The sequence below is a fragment of the Hemitrygon akajei genome, chromosome 1 (genome assembly GCF_048418815.1).
Source record: "Hemitrygon akajei chromosome 1, sHemAka1.3, whole genome shotgun sequence".
Lineage (NCBI taxonomy): Eukaryota > Metazoa > Chordata > Chondrichthyes > Myliobatiformes > Dasyatidae > Hemitrygon > Hemitrygon akajei.
The window spans coordinates 156,742,839-156,760,265 of NC_133124.1; the positions used below are offsets into that span (position 1 = coordinate 156,742,839).

General features: G+C 42.6%; 1 long non-coding RNA gene across 1 annotated transcript; it reads left to right on the forward strand.

Moving 5' to 3' along the window:
• Positions 1-376: 376 nt before the first annotated feature.
• LOC140734266 (uncharacterized) lies at positions 377-13,646 on the forward strand. Its single transcript, XR_012100506.1, has 3 exons — positions 377-460; positions 11,185-11,352; positions 11,488-13,646. It is a non-coding gene; the product is annotated as an uncharacterized lncRNA (long non-coding RNA).
• The last annotated feature ends 3,781 nt before the right edge of the window (positions 13,647-17,427 follow it).

A 17,427-nucleotide genomic window follows, 5' to 3' on the forward strand; every position in this document is an offset into this window, starting at 1 on the left:
CATTTTGTCATTCTGACGCCTTATCCTGTAAACATCTGTCCTGCCTTCCCTGTAAGTTTCATTCTCACAGTAATGGTCTAACTTTCAGAAACATCCCCTGTAATTTTCCCCGTGTTTCTGCATTGTTCGTGTGTGTGCGTGACTGCGGGAGTGGGAATTTTCAACACCTTGTAATGATTTCGATGAAGTTCAGGATGTGAACAGTAAGTCCAAGTTTAATCAGATGTGTGTTTTTATTTATTTCAGGAGGAAGCTGGACGGAACAGGAGGTAGGACCTGCTCTTTACTGGAACCTTGTATGGATTTGTAAATCAGTTCAGAATTTCAGTTTAATATTTACAGGTTTAAAGATATGTCCAGGATTTGTCAGTGGCAGATGAGGCTCTACTGGTTGAAAAATTCGATCACCTCTATTTGTTGTACACAGTGCTGAGAGAAACACTTGATGCAATTAATCCAGGTAAAACTTACAAAGATTCATTTCCTCTTGTCTGTGAAACTCAACTTAGTTCCAATTTAAGTCAAAGATTGTCTGTAATACTGGGCTGAAGTGGAACAGAAGTTTATTCCACATCAACCCCACTGACTGCGGACCATCACTGTCACATGGTCAGCTGGAGATGTCAGACCCCTGAACACACCAGCACAGTGTCACAATACAACCAATACACGGGACTGTTAGATGAAACACTGTCTGCTGATCCCAGGCACACTGCACTAACAGAACAAGACATGAGTTTGAATCCCACCACAGGAGCAGGGAAATTAAGACTGACTTGATGATATTGTAGGGAATAAAAACAGATATTGGTGTGGTGACTGAGATCGCCCAAAAATACACAACCTCTTTGTGTGCTGTGAGTGATTGATGTAGGTCTTCCCCTTCTGGATGTGACGTAGGATTGGGAGATGCTGAATCCTTGTGGGTTCAGCTAAGGAACTGCAAAAGTAAAAATTACACTGATGGCATGTATATGCAGGCATCCCAACAGTGGCTGGAACATAAGCTACAGATTACAAGTGGAAATAGAATAGGCCAATGAAAAGGAGAATGTTATAATAGTCATGGGAGATTTCAATATGCAGGTCAATTGGGAAAATTAGGTTGTTAATGGATCTCAAGAGAGTAAATTTGTTGAACGCCTTGTGATGGCTTCTTAGAACAGTTTGTCTTTGAACCTACTAAGGGAACAGCTCTACTGGATTGCGTTTTATGTATTGAACTGGAGATGATTAGCGAACTTAAGGTAAAAGAACCATTAGGAGGCAGTGCTCACAACATGACCGAGTTCAGCTTAAAATTTGATAAGCAGAAAATAAAGTTTGATGTTGTAGCATTTCAGAGGAGTAAAATAATTTACAGTGGTCTGAGAGAGGAGATGGCCAAAACAAGTTGGAAAGATATGCTGGCTGGGATGAGAGCAGAGCAGAAATGGTACCAGTTTCTGGGAAAATGAGGAACGTGAAGGATAGAAGTATTCCAAAAATAAATAAATACTCAAATGGCAAAATAGTAAAACAGTGGCTGACAAGGGAAGTCAAGTTAATGTAAAGGCAAAAGAGAGGACATACAACAAAGAAAAATTAGTAGCAACACAGAGGATTGGGAAACTTTTAAATATGTACAGAGAGAAACTAAAAGAATGATTGGGAAGGGAAAAACTAAACATGAAATTGATTTGAATTGTATTGACTTTATTACTTACATCCTCATACACATGAAGTTTAAAAATCTTTACGTTACATCTCCATCTAAATGTGGATTTTACAGTAATGTATGATAAATAATATGTACAACATGCTAGTCAATACAACATGGAAATACAGTTGCCTCAGCACCAGTTAAGCAGTCTGATGGCCTGGTTGAAGAAGCTGTCCCTGGAGTCTGTTAGTCCTGCCTTTTATGCTACAGTACCACTTCCCGGATGGTATCAACTTGTACAGTTTGTGGTTTGGGTGACTTGAGTCTTCAAAGATCCTTCGGGCCCTTTTTGCACATCTGTCTCTGTAAAAAAGCTGGCAAACAATATCAAATTGTTTTTCAAGTATTGTAAAGTAAATAAAATCGAGATTAATGTGGATCTAGGACCGCTAGAAAATGAGGCCAGATATATAATAATGGGGGATAAAGAGATGACAGATGAACTAAATGAGTATTTTGCATCAGTGTTCACTGTGGAAGACATGAGCACTGTGCCAGGTGTTGAAGAGTGCGAGAGAAGAAAAGTGAGTGCAGTTACTGTTACAAGGCAGCAGGTGTTCAAAAAGCTGAAAGAACTAAAGGTACTCAAGTCACCCGGACCAGATGAACTACAACCTAGTGTTCTGAAAGAGGTAGCAGCAAACATTGTGGAGGCATTTGAAATGATCTTTCAAAAGTCATTGGACCCTGACATGGTGTGAGAGGACTGGAAAATAGCAAATGTCACTCAACTCTTTAAGTATTGAGGAAGGCAGTGGAAAGGAAATTATAGACCAGTTAACATCACCTCTGTGGTTGGGAAGAAGCTGGTGCTAATTGTTAAATATGAGGTTATGGAATACTTGGTGACACTGGACAAGATAGGACAAGTCAGCTTGGCTTCCTTAAGTGAATATCTTGTCTGACAAACATGTTGGGATTCTTTGAGAAGATGACAAGTAGGATAGATAAAGGTGATGCAGTGGATAATGTACATTTGGAATCTCAGAAGGCCATTGAAAAGGTGCCAAACATGAACGTGCTTACCAAGTTAAGAGCTCATGTTATTACAGATAAGTTATTGGCATGGTTAGAACATTGGCTGATTGGTAGGAATCAGTGAATGAAAGTAAAATGATCATTTTCTGGTTGGCTGCCAGTGACTATTAGTGTTCTGCAGGAGTTGGTGTTAGGACACCATCATTTTATGCTGTATATCAACATTTAGCTAAAGGAATAGACCATAAGACCATAAGATATAGGAGCAGATGTATATCAATTATTTATCTGATGGAATAGATGGCTTTATTGCCAAGTTTGCAGATGATACAAAAGTTGGTGGAGGGGCCGATGGTTTTGAAGAAACAGGTAGGTTGCACAACGGCTTGGAGGAGAATGGGCAAGAAATTGACAAATGATAAACAATAATGAAAAATTAATGGCGATGCACTTTGGTAGTAGAAATAATGTACAGATTATATATATATATATATTAATGGGGAGTAAATCCAAAAGTTTGAGATGCAAATGGGATTGAAAGTCCTTCTCTCGAACACCTGCAAAGTTAACCTGTAGGTCCAGTCGGTGAAGAGGAAGGCAAATGTAATGTTAGCATTGGATTTAAGAGGTTTATAATACAGCAGCAGAGGTGTTATACTGAGGTATTTTAAGACACTGGTGAGTCCTAACCTTGCGTATTGTGGGCTCTTCATCTAAGAAAATATGTACTGGCATTGGAGAGTCTCTCCCCCCACCACTCCCCGGTTCTGGGGCTGCGCTGCCCGAATCTACTCCCGATCCCAGGGCTGCGCTGCTTGAGGTAGAGAGGGACTTGGGTGTCCTTGTGCAGGATTCCCTAAAGGTTAACTTGCAGCCAGTGTCAGTTGTAAGATTGACAAAGTCAATGAGAACATTAATTTCGAGAGGATTAGAATACAAGAGCAAGCATGCAATTCAAAGGTTTTATAAGGCGTTAGTCAGACCACACTTGCAGTATTGTGAGAAGTCTTGGGTCCCGTATATCAGAAAAGATGTGCTGGCATTGGGGAGGTTCCGGGAGGTTCATAAGAATGATTCTGGGAATGAAAGAGTTAACATATGAGGAGTGTTTGATGGTTCTGGGCCTGCACGCACGGGAGTTCAGAAGAATGGCTGATTTATTATCCCTCTCAACACTATTCTCCCGGTAAATTTTGATGCCCTGACTAATCAAGAAATCTGCCTATCCATGTCTGGTTTAAAAATCAAACACAAGAAAATCTGCAGATGTTGGTAATCCAAGCAATACAGGGTCTGATGAAGCTCTCGCCTGATCTCCCTGTAATACATCTGGAGAGAATTGTTGTCGGGAGGACGTTTGGGAGTGATGTGGGTGGGTCGAGTCCGACTAGAGGGTGTCCATTTAGAACAGAGATGAGGAAGAATTCCTTTAACCACTGGATAGTGAATCTGCCACAGGCAGTTATGGAGCCCAATTAATTGAGTATATTTAAAGTGCAGGAACACACAAAAAATGTTGGAGGAACTCAGCAGGCCAGGAAGTATCTCTGGAAAAGAGTAAACAGTCGACGGTTTGGGCTGAAACCCTTCATCGGGACCTGTGTTGCTTAAGGGTCCCTGAAAATTCTTCCCCTGTTCCAATGAGGGGCTGCGGGCAGGGGACAAAGGGATACTCATCACCTATCGTTGTCCCCCTCCACGTTCTCTCGTTACGTCTACACACACAGTCTTTCCACCCCTCTCCCATCTGGCTCTGTTTCAATCTGTCATTCGTCTCTTCCCTACTGGTCCCCATTATCACCTCCTTTACTATCTCAAAACTTCACCATCACCCTCTTCACACTTCACACTCTCAAATAAACGTTAACATTGAAAGTAAGGCCCGTTCCTGTCCTGTACTGTTATCTGTTCTCTGTTCCCCGTTAAGAAGAATGAGAGGAGATCTCAGAGATATATCAAATTCTTTCAGGAGTTAACAGGCAGCAAGGATGCAGGGAGGATGTTTCCCCTGTCTGAGGACTCAAGTGGCAGAGGTCACCATATAACCATATAACAATTACAGCAAGTTAACAGGCCATCTTGGCCATTCTATTCCATGATGAACGCTTACTCTCACCTAGTCCCACTGACCTGCACTCAGCCCATAACCCCCCATTCCTTTCCTTTCCATATACCTATCCGATTTTACTTTAAATGATAATATCGAACCTGGCTCTACCACTTCTACTGGAAGCTCCTTCCACACGGCTACCACTCTCTGAGTAAAGAAATTCTCCCTCGTGATACCCCTAAACTTTTGCCCCCTAACTCTCAACTCATGTCCTCTTGTTTTAATCTCCCCTACACTCAATGGAAAAAAAACTATCCATGTCAACTCTATCTATCCCCCTCATAATTTTAAATACCTCTATCAAGTACCACCTCTACCTTCTACACTTTAATGAATAAAGACCTAACTTGTTCAAACGTTCTCTGTAATTTAGGTGCTGAAACCCAGGTAACATTCTATTAAATCTCCTCTGTACTCTCTCTATTTTTTTGACAACTTTCCTATAATTTGGTGACCAGAACTATACACAACACTCCAAATTTGGCCTTACCAATGCCTTGAACGACTGTAACATCACATCCCAACTTCTTTACTCAATGCTCTGATTTATAAAGACCAGCATACCAAAAGCTTTCTTCACCACCCTATCCAGATGATATCCCACCGTCAGGGAACTATGCACCATTATTCCTAAATCGCTCTGTTCTACTGCATTCTTCAATGCCCTACCATTTACCATGTATGTCCTGTTTGTATGATTCCTACCAAAACGTAGCACCTCACACTTATCACCATTAAACTCTATCTGCCATCTTACAGCTCACTCTTCTAACTGTCCTAAATCTCTGCACGCTTTGAAAACCTACTTCATTATCCACAACGCCACCTATTTTAGTATCATCTGCACACTTACTAATCTAATTTATCACCCCATCATCCAGATCATTAATGTATATGATGAACAATATTGGACTCAGTACTGATCCCTGACACACACCACTAGTCAACGACCTCAAACCTGACAAACAGGTAATCCACCACTACACACTGGCATCTCCCATTCAGCCACTGTTAAATCCATTTTACAACTTCAATATAAATACCTAACGATTGAACCATCCTAACTAACCTTCCATGCGGAACCTTGTCATAGGCCTTACTGAAGTCCACATAGACAAAATTCACTGACCTACCCTCGACAATTTTCCTAGTAAACTCTTCAAATAATTCAATAAGAGTTCAATATCCAATAAAATACAGTATTCAATACGATCAAAAAATTCAAACATGACTTTCACGCACAAATTCATGTTGACGTTCTTAATCAGACTCTGTCTATCCAGGTAATTTTATATACAATCTCTAAGAATACTTTCCATTAATTTACCACAAGTGACGTCAAACTTTCAGGCCTATTATTGCTAAGTTTACTCTTAGAACCGTTTTTAAACGATGGAAGAACATGAGCATTACTCCAATACTTTGGCACCAACCCCGTTTGTAATGACATTTGAAATATTTCTGTCAGAGCCACAAATATTTCTACACAAACTTTCCTCAAGGTCCGAGGGAATATCCTGTCAGAACCCTGAGATTCATCCATTCTAATACTGCTTCAAAGCGCCAGGACTTCCTCCTCTTTATTCGTCATAGTTTCCATGACTTCCCTACTTGTTTCCTTTACCTTACACAATTCAATATCCTTCTCCTTAGTGAATACTGAAGAAAAGAAATTGTTCAAAATCTCCCTCATCTCTTTTGGCTCGACACATATCTGTCCACTCTGATTCAATAAGGGACCAATTTTACCCCTTACTATCCTTTTGCTATTAATATAACTGTAGAAACCCTTGGAATTTATTTTCACCTTACTAGCCAAAGCAACCTCGTATCTTCTTTTAGCTTTTCTAATTTATTTCTTAATATTCTTTATACATTATTTATATTCCTCGAGCACCTCATTTACTTCATGCTGCCTATATTTGTTGTAGATATCTCTCTTTTTCTGAACCAAGTTTCCAGTATCCCTTGAAAACCATGGCTCTCTCTCAAACTTTTAACAATAGACAATAGACAATAAACAATTGGTGCAGAAGTAGACCATTCGACCCTTGGAGCCTCCACCGCCATTTTGAGGTCATGGCTGATCAATTATTATCAATACCCAGTTCCTGCCTTGTCCCCATATCCCTTGATTCCCCTAACCATAAGATACCTATCTAGCTCCTTCTTGAAAGCATCCAGAGAATTGGCCTCCACTACCTTCCGTGGCAGTGCATTGCAGAACCCCACAACTCTCTGGGAGAATAAGGTTTTCCTTAACTCTGTCCTAAATGACCTACCCCTTATTCTCAAATCATGCCCACTGGTACTGGACACTCTCAGCATCTGGAACATATTTCCTGCCTCTATCTTGTCCAATCCCTTAATAATCTTATATGTTTTAATCAGATCCCCTCTCAATCTCTTTAATTCCAGCGTGTACAAGCCCAGTCTCTCTAACCTCTCTGCGTAAGACAGTCCAGACATCCCAGGAATTAACCTCGTGAATCTACGCTGCACTTCCTCTACAGCCAGGATGTCCTTCCTTAACCCTGGAGACCAAAACTGTACACAATACTTCAGGTGTGGTCTCACCAGGGCTCTGTACAAATGCAAAAGGACTTCCTTGCTCTTGTACTCAATTCCCTTTGTAAAGGCCAACATTCCATTAGCCTTCTTCACTGCCTGCTTCACTTGCTCATTCACCTTCAGTGACTGATGAACAAGGACTCCGAGATCTTTTTGTATTACTCCCTTACCCAACTCTATACCGTTCAGATAATAATCTGCCTTCCTGTTCTTTCTCCCAAAGTGGATAACCTCACACCTATTCACATTAAACGCCATCTGCCAAGTATCTGCCCACTCACCCAGTCACCCTGAATTCTCCTAACATCCTCATCACATGTCACACTGCCACCCAGCTTAGTATCATCAGCAAATTTGCTGATGTTATTTTCTATGCCTTCATCCAAATCGTTAACGTAAATGGTAAACAGCTGTGGTCCCAATACCGAGCCCTGTGACATCCCACTAGTCACCACCTGCCATTCCGAGAAACACCCATTCACCGCTACCCTTTGCTTTCTATCTGCCAACCAGTTTTCTATCCATGTCAATGCCTTCCCCCCGATGCCCTGAGCTTTGATTTTACCCACCAATCTTCTATGTGGGACCTTACCAAATGCCTTCTGAAAATCGAGGTACACTACATCCACTGGATCTCCCCCGTCTAACTTCCTGGTTACATCCTCGAAAAACTCCAACAGATTAGTCAAGCATGATTTACCGTTGGTAAATCCATGCTGGCTCGGCCCAATCCTATCACTGCTATCTAGATATGCCACTATTTCATCCTTAATAATGGACTCTAGCATCTTCACCACCACCGATGTCAGGCTGACAGGTCAACCTAACAGGAACATAAAGGTTCTGTACCCTCAGAATTTCACCTTTAAATGACCTCTATTTCTCTATCACATCCTTCCCATAAAACGAATTGACCAATGCACTCCTTCTAAATCCTTCTGCAACTCCTCAAAGTTAGCCTTTCTCCAATCAAAAATCTCAACACTGGGTCCAGTCCTATCCTTCTCCATAATAATATTGAAACTAATGGTATTGTGATCACTGGACCCGAAGTGCTCTCCAACGCATACCTCCTTCACCTGACCTATCTCATTTCCTAACAGGAGATCCAACACTGCCCCTTCTCGAAATGGTACCTCAATGTATTGATGCAAAAAGCAATCCTGCATACATTTTATAAACTCCAAACCATCCAGTCCTTTTCCACCCTGGGCTTCCCAGTCTATGCGTGAAAAATTGAAATCTCCCATAATCATAGCCCTGTGCTTACGACAAATATCTGCTATCTCCTTACAAAGTTGCTCCTCCAATTCTCGCTCCCTTTTAGGTGGTCTATGATACACTCCTATAATAGTTACTACACGTTTCCCACTCCTCGATTCCACCTAAATAGTCTCCCTGGACGAACCCTCTAATCCATCCTGCCAGAGCACTGCTGTAATAATTTCTCTGACAAGCAATGCAACACCTCCCTCTCTTGTCCCTCCGATTCTATCACACCTGAAGCAATGAAATCCAGGAATATTTAGCTGCCAGCTACACCCATCCTGCACCCATGTTTCACTAATAGCTACAACATCATATTTCCAGGTATCAATCCGTGCTCTAAGCTCATCCACCATTCTTCCAATGCTCCTAGCATTAAAATAGATGCTTTTAAGAAATCTCCACCTCTTCCTCTCTGTTTATCCCTAATGGTGCAAACAACTTTATTATCTTTTTCTTCCTTCTCCCCTACATTTTCGTTCTGAGCGCTCCCCTTCACTGTCACCTGCCTATGCTCCCCCACACATTGTCTACTAGTGTTCTTTATTTGTGAAGTAACCTCCTCTCCCGTAGTCTTAACTCTCCTCCTCTCTCCAGTAGCATTAACAAATCTCCCCGCCAGGATATTGGTCTCCCTAGGATTCAAGTGCAACCCGTCCTTTTTGTACCTGCCCCAAAAGAGGTCCCGATGATAGAGAAACTTGAATCCCTGCTCGCTGCTCCAATATCTCAGCCACGCATTTATCCTCCACCTCATTCAATTCCTACTGTCACTGTCGCGTGGCGCAGGCAGTAACCCCGAGTAATTCCTTCCTAACTCCCTATATTCTCCTTTCAGAACCTCTTCTCTTTTCATACGTATGTCATTTGTACCTATATGTACCACGACCTCTGGCTCCTCATCCTCCCACTTCAGGATATCTTGGACGAGATCAGAAACATCCCGGATCCTGGCACCAGGGAGGCAAACTACCATCCGGGTCTCCTGATTGCGTCCGTAGAATCGCCTATCTGACCCCTTAACTATCGACTCCATTATTACTACTCCCTTTCCCTATCCTTCTGAGCTTCAGGGCCGGACTCTGTGCCGGAGGCACGGCCACTGTTGCTTCCCCCAGGTAGGCTGCCTCCCCAAAAAGTACTCAAAGTGTAGTACTTATTGTCAAGGTGTACAGCCACTGGAGTACTCTCTAGTACCTGACTCTTCCCCTTCCACCTCCTAACCGAAATCCAGCTGCCTGCCTCCCATAGCCCTGGTGTGATCACCTGCCTGTAATTCCTCTCTATCAAATCCTCACTCTCCCTGACCAGACGAAGGTCATCGAGCTGCAGCTCCAGTTCCCTAACGTGGTCCCTTAGCAGCTGTAGCTCGGCGCACATGGCGCAGATGTGGACGTCCGGGAGGCTATGAGACTCCAGGATCTGCCACATCTGACACCGAGAACAACAAGCTGCCCTCACACTCATACTTCCCCCTTCCCTCAAATAACACCAAAAATTGAAACCTACACCTGCCTTGCTTCGCCCGTTGATCCAAAGCACTTAAGCCTTCACTCTGCTCCCGACTCTCTCCACTGCCCGCAAACGATGCAGCCCGCTGTATTAGGCTGTGTCCTATTAAAATCTCCCCCACTTCACTGACCAACGGCACACGCCTGCGCAGTCCCGCCTTTCTTAACTCCGATGAAAAGAAGAAAAAATCAAGATGTCTCCCGCCGCACTCCTGTTCTGATCCACCGACTTCCTTCTCCAAATTCTGTGACATGGTATGTTCCTAACTCTTAACTGACTGTGAACACTATTCTCAATGTGGTAAAAATAGCTCAAGGATGACTGACCTTCTTTATCTGGCACATTGATTACTGTGACCCAAATAATGAGAAGTTCATCTCCAACTTCATCAAATATTGCTCAGATCCCAGCTGGAGTTCATGCAGTTCTGCAGCTCGTGTGACAGGAAGTATGTGACAGCGCTGGAGATGGTGCAATGCAATTTGACAGGATGTTGGTCCTCATTCAGTGTCTTGATCAGAAACGGCAACTATGCCTCCACAGATTCTAAATGGCCATCTCAGTCCTCCAGCGATTTGTGATTTTCTCTATTTTCCAGAATCTACTGTCAAGTTGCCCTTGCTAGGGTATCTCCTGGAGTGGGATATTTCTGTTCTGATAGCCTGGGGAGGCTCAGTCAGTTGTCCTTGGAACAAAGGAGGTTTAGAGTGGTTAATGAGATATTGAAATGTAAGGTAGAGATAAATACTGCAATATAGTTCTCCCTGCGTAAGACAGCAGAGTTTCATGAAAATAGATAAGAGATGTGGAATAGTTGCTTCGGTGGTGTTCAACAAGAGAATGGTGCGTACCTTTGATACACAGCCGGAGAAAGTTTTGGAAGCAGAGTCTTGACAAAGTGAGAAGACAGAGAGGCCTGATTCAATGCTGTACGGTGCCATGACCCAAGACTCACTAACTCTATCATCCATGTTAGTTTCAGTGCGAGTGAAAATAAAAACACACTCCTGATTCCTCTGATTCTCTTTCTCTCTCTGATCCCCAGTCTGCACAGTAACAGTGTGACTGATTCTTGCACGGAGTCCCTCTGCTTCGTTCTCAACAAAATGAGATCACTGAAAATTTTGGATCTGGGAGGAAACTCCTTCACATTCAAATCCACCCACCCGTTCCGCTGGCTGAAACTGCAACGCAAGCGTTTGAGGCAAATCACGTGAGTACTCTGTTAATGTTTATTGCAATAAAACTTCACTGGGCTTTCCTGGAAATATTTGTTGCTGAAATAGCAAGACCACCACCCTGTTAGTCAAACTGTATAACGTCCTCTGTATTCTTACATCTGTTTCAGGCTGAAGGGGAATCCATTCACTGCAGAAGGGAAAAATCAACTGATGTCATTGCGGGGGAACAGAAATATACTTTGTATTAAACGGTGATTCATTGAAATGTAGAATACTATCTCCTGTGGAATAGTATTCGTCGATTTCACAGTCACAATTCGGTTTGAAACCCTAAACAACTACAGCTCCAGATGAGCATGTGCTACTACACGTCATCAGGTGCCGCATTGCTGTTTTGGGTGTCAGAGCTGTCTGGCCATTGAGTAACCTTCTGCGAGGTCCCTCAGTGTCTAACATCTGAGGTCTTTGGAAATGCACAGACAGAAATGGCCAAAGGTCTGCTCCAGCTGCCCTGCGAAGAGATAGCGGGAATACAAATCATTAATAATAGGTTTGAATTCGCCTGGGCAAGCAGTTGTCCATTCAGACTGCAAATATTATTCAAATATCACTCTGTTTTGTTGTGTGTTGGATTTATTGTGAAGAAAACACAGCAACGCCTCTACTTTGCCGGGATTCTACGGATTCTATGGAACATGTGCTCCAGTTCCACTATCAAGAGATAATGGGAATCTAAATCTTTAATGGCAGGTTTTAATTCATCAGGGCATGTAGCTGTGTGTTCAGACTGAAACGCTATCAAGTCCGGTAAAAGGTAGTGGATTTGGCCCAGTAGAAAATGGGTAAAACCCTTCCAACAATTGAGCACAGCTACATGAAACGTTGCCGTAGAAAAGCAGCAATCATAGTCAATATCCTCACCACCCAGGTCACGGACTTTTCTCTTTCCTGAAATCAGGTAGAAGGCACAAGTGCCTCAGGACGCGTACCACCAGGTTCAGGAGCAGTTAACAGGTTCCAAGCAGCAATCTCTTGAGTAAAAGGGGATTGCTACACTCATTTAAGGACTCTGTTATATTGTTATTTCAAGCTTGCTATTAATTGCTGTTAATTATGTCTGCTGTTGCACATTAACTGTTTCTGACGATTACAGTTTATGGTTACCGTTCCATAGATTGGCTCAGAATGCCCACAGAAAGACAATATCAGGGTTTTATGTGTTGACATGTTTGGATTCTGATGACAAATTTTACTTTGAATTTTGAACTTTCGAACTTCGGATTTTTTTAGCTTCGACAGAAAATTACCAGTATGGCAAAGGTTGTGAAAGTAGTCAAAATCCCGGCAACAGGGAGGCACAGTTAGTCAGGCAGCTTGCCCGGTGCCCTGGTCATAAATGCGTTATAGATTTCGGGCACTTCTCTATATGTCTTGCACATTCTCACTGTGACCACACGGATTTCCTTCAGCGCTCCGTTTCCCCCACTATGGAAAAAAGGCACGAGGGTGAGTGTATTGAATGGCAGCTGTCAATTGTCTCCAGTGTGAATGTAGGAGGCACACTTGATGTGGGAATTAATTCAATATTCCCTTCGCCAAGAGAAAAAAAAACTCAGTGTGCCCAGGAAAGTGAGGGCAAGGGGAGAAAATGGAAACAGGTGCATTAACTCAATACACCTCAACCCATTATGTTAAGTGCAGAGAAGTGAGAGTGTGCAGAGTGGGGAGGGAGCAAGGGCAAGAAGTGTGTTTTCATGATATTGACAGATGTTGGGTCTATCAAGTACCACTTGAATGGAATATTGATGGCATTCCTCTACCTCTGAGACGTTTGAGACGTTTTACTGATTTTCTGCTATTCACAAATTCCACCCGTTCATGTAGAGAAGCATCTGGCGGGTGCTTTGGGTAGCTGGAGGATGTGGAAATCAGCCAGGGTGCAGCAAGAACTTATGGACCATTCACAAGCAGCTTCTCACTATTCGGTGTAACAGTGGAGTTCAGTGCCGGTGCCAAAGGATGCTAATAGTAATAATAGTGTCGCCATGAAGGAAATAGATGCATTATCTGACCAGAAACCGCAAAAATAACAGACAGGTCGCAGTATACCTTATTTACCTGTAGTGCTTAAAGCCGGTGAATCTGTTGTAAAGTGGAAAGGTTTACACACTTTACAAGCTTTATTCTCCTGATTGAGAACAGCATCTGTACCCATTTTTATGGGGAATTGGATTCACAGCGTGAAGGAAACAGAACATATTTCACAGGTACTCTGTATGTAACACTCCCAGCCAGACTCTAATAGTGCACACAAATGTCCGCTTCACAGAACAATCACTTCATGAACATTAAAATAAGATTATGCAACATTTGGTAATAGTTAATTAAAAATTAAAATGAAATTTTTCATTTCAGTACTTTGGGACAGCAATAAAGAACTGGTTCTTGTTCTGCTCAGTGTTCGAATGTTGGCTCTTATTATTCAATACTCGAAAATGATGGGCTTTCCTTCACACCATGCCCGTCTTTGTCACGTTGTCAGTATCTAATATCTCCATGACTGAGAGGAGCAACATTTGGATCGTAAAGTGATCGCTGTGAAGTCGGCAGTGAAACGTTACTGTTGACAGCTTCACTCTAACAGAACAGGATTTGGGCCTATGTCTTTCCCAGTGTTATTCAGCTATCTTACATCATACTGACTGTCCCATTATTCGTGAAGTCGTCACTGAACCATTAATATGATGTCACTGTTCTGTCTGTTGTGATGATAGCCGCACTTTAAAACATAATATCCTTTTACCTGCCTGATATGAATCAAATGTCTGGCTTTTCGTGATTTTGGTATCGTATCTGAGATGACGTCCCATCTGCCCCCATTAAAACATGATCACTTTGCTCCAATATCGATGAGGTAATAGGGACCCAACATTGGAAGTGATGTCACTTATTTACTGTTCCTCAGTGATACTACAGTAGGACTGGAGATAATGCTGCTTATCATTGTCTACACAGACTGCCACTGACTATTCACTAGCTCTAATCTAAGTAGCTGTACATTGATCCCTGTCTGCTATGTTGCCTCCCAGGTCACAGGATGGTGGATTTCTCAATTTGCGTTCATAGCAATACCTGCCACCATACAGTTCATGTCTTCCACAGTAAATTCTGAGGCGAATTATTATTTAACTTGTCCCTAATAACTACCTCTCCAGCTTCGTTTTGCAGTGGACTGGTGGCCATGCTCGCCTCTCTTTCACACTTCATGTATCTGAAGAAACGTTTGGTATCTTCTTTAATCACCTTGACTGGCTTAGATTGTATTATATTTTTACTTTCTTAATGCCTTCTTAGTTGCTTTCTGTTGATTTTTTAAAACTTTGCAATCCTCTAACCTTCCACTATTTTTTTTGCTCCATTATATGCCCTCTCTTTGTTTTTTATGTTTGCTTTGACTTCTCTTGTTAGCCACGGTTGTGTCATCTTTTTTTTAGAATACTTCTTCCTCTTTGGGATATATATATATATCCTCTGCTTTCCGAATTGCTTCCAGAAATTACAGCCATTGATGTTCTGCCGTCATCCCTTCCAGTGTTCTTTCCAAACAATTCTGGCCATCTCCAATTTTGTGACTCTGTAGTTCCCTTCTCTCCACTGTAATACAGATACATCTGACTCTAGCTTCTCCTTTTTAAATTTCAGTGCCAATTACACGATATTGTGATCACTTCCCTTTAAGGGATCTTTTACCTGAAACTCTCTAATCGATTATGGTTCATTGCTCAACAACAAATTCAGAACAGCTGAATCACTGGTGGGCTTAGAAAAGCCAGTTGATAGGCACTCTGGAAATTCCCCCTCGTGGAATCCAGCACCAAACCTGATATTTCCAATCTACCTGCATATTGCAGTCCCCAATGACCACTGTAACCTTATTCCTTTGCCAAGCATTTTCTATGCCACTTTGGAGTTTGGAAGCCAAATCTTATCACTGTTTTGGAGTCGTATACAACTCCCATCAGTGTCGTTTTACCCTTACAGTTCCTCACCTCTATTCGCAAAGACTCAGCATCTTCCAGCCTTATGTCTCCTCTTTTGAATGATTTTATGTATGTATGTATTTATTTGTTTATTTATTTATTTACGAACAGAGCAACGCCGCCCACTCGACCTTCCTGCTTTGTTTTGACACAATGTGTATCCATGGACATTAAGCACCAGGCTCTTTTTTTTTCTTTCATCCACTATTCAGTTCAGCCCTGTATAAACCCTTTGAGATTTTTCAGAGAGGCTATAACATCATTCTGATTTGCAACTGTGCTGCAAGTTCATCTGCCTTAGTCTGTATACTGCCCCATTCAAATATAACATCTTCATTTCTGTATGCACGCTTTTCATTTTGTACACCACTTACTCTGCATCTTGTTGATTGCAGTTTTACCCTATCGACAGCTTCTCTTCACTACTGGTCTCCTCTGCCTGCCATCCAGCTCTCTCAACTTCAGCTCGTTTATCCAACTTTCCTACGATACCTCCTGTATTGAAATAGATGCAGCTCAGGTCAGTCGTCGCACCATGCTCAACCTTTGATTCCTTGCTATGTCTGTAGACTTTCCAACACCTGCCTCCACAACTCAACATTAACTGCTTTGGCATTCTGGTTCCCATTTCCATACAGTGTATTGTGGCTACGGATATCTTGGACAAGTCGCTCATCCGGATTTTCCACCAGATACAGTTCTGTTGCGCCTTTGGTGCTGCGTCTAGCACTATGACAGAAAGAACTGAGTTAAATACTAGCACAATGCAATAATAATTAGCTGACACGTGCATCTTCACGAGCGCAATTGTCGTGCCTGCTGCGCTGCCGAATCCATGGCTGTGATAGGGCCCCCTCTCTAATCTCTAGAGACAAACCAGAGGCAAATGGAATCTGTTCTGAGCGAAGTTACAGAGGCGATTGGGTAGATAATCTGCCGACAAGCCCGTCTCTTCTGGAAGAACACGTACCGACCCTAGCCGCAATGGTTAAACAGCTCACGGCAGTCAATCGGACTCAGATGTCAACGATTCGGCTCTCACAGCCGCCATTGACGAATTTACTGTGGACAGCCAGCATCAGCTGACAGCCATTAACGTTATCTCCAACGCAATTCAGCAACCTCTGGCCGCCTCAGTCCCACTCCAGGCATCTGATAAGCTCTTTCTTTTCGGCTGCTCCGACAAGCTCTGCTAGTAATACTCCCGCTCCCACTCCCAGACCTGAACTGACTCTGGCCTTCGGACCCCCATAAACACCCACATCCGTTCAGGAACCGAGTATTCCACAACCAGGCAGATAGTATGCTGATCCTGATTGTTGCAGGATGTTTATTACCAAATTTGAGCTGGCATTCCATGCCCAGCCTGGTCGTTTTGGTGACGATGGGTGAAAACTGGCGTAGATGGTTTATCTTTTTAATGGATCTCCACTCAGCCTGTTCGAACTTTTACGGGAGCAGTTAAATTCGGCACGCTTGCAGTAGAGAGGGGTTGGCATCAGAGATCTCTCATCACTGCCTTCCAGTGTGGACTCAATGCAGGGGTTATGAGATCACTGTCCGGGACGAGCAGGATAGTCTGGATGAAATGATTAATTTGGCTGTTCCAGTTGACGACCGGGTAACCGACTGTCTCTTCTCTCGCCACACAGCGTCCAGTCCACGGAGGAGCTTATGCAGTTAAGGCGCATTGTCATTAGGCATAATAAATTGGCTGGCAGTGTTGTTGCCATGTTTTAGGAAGTACATGATATCGAGTTGTGAATGTGAATGAAATGTATGACACACTTGTAGCAGAAATATTTGATTCAACAGGAGTGAAAGCGGTTTAACGTTTTATGTGATGAGCTTCTGCCAGGGCTGAATGTTGAAAGGACGATATGGGTTTTTGTAATGAAATATTATGTCAGATTATTCATCAAACTGCGTGGAAAGTGATTGCTTTATAAAGGGCATTAACAGGAGAAAGGTTGTAGAATTGTGAACTGAGGAGGTGGAGAGACATTTAGGGAGAAAAATTTAGGAAAATTAATAAATATCAGTCTCCGAGTGGCCTTATCAGTTATA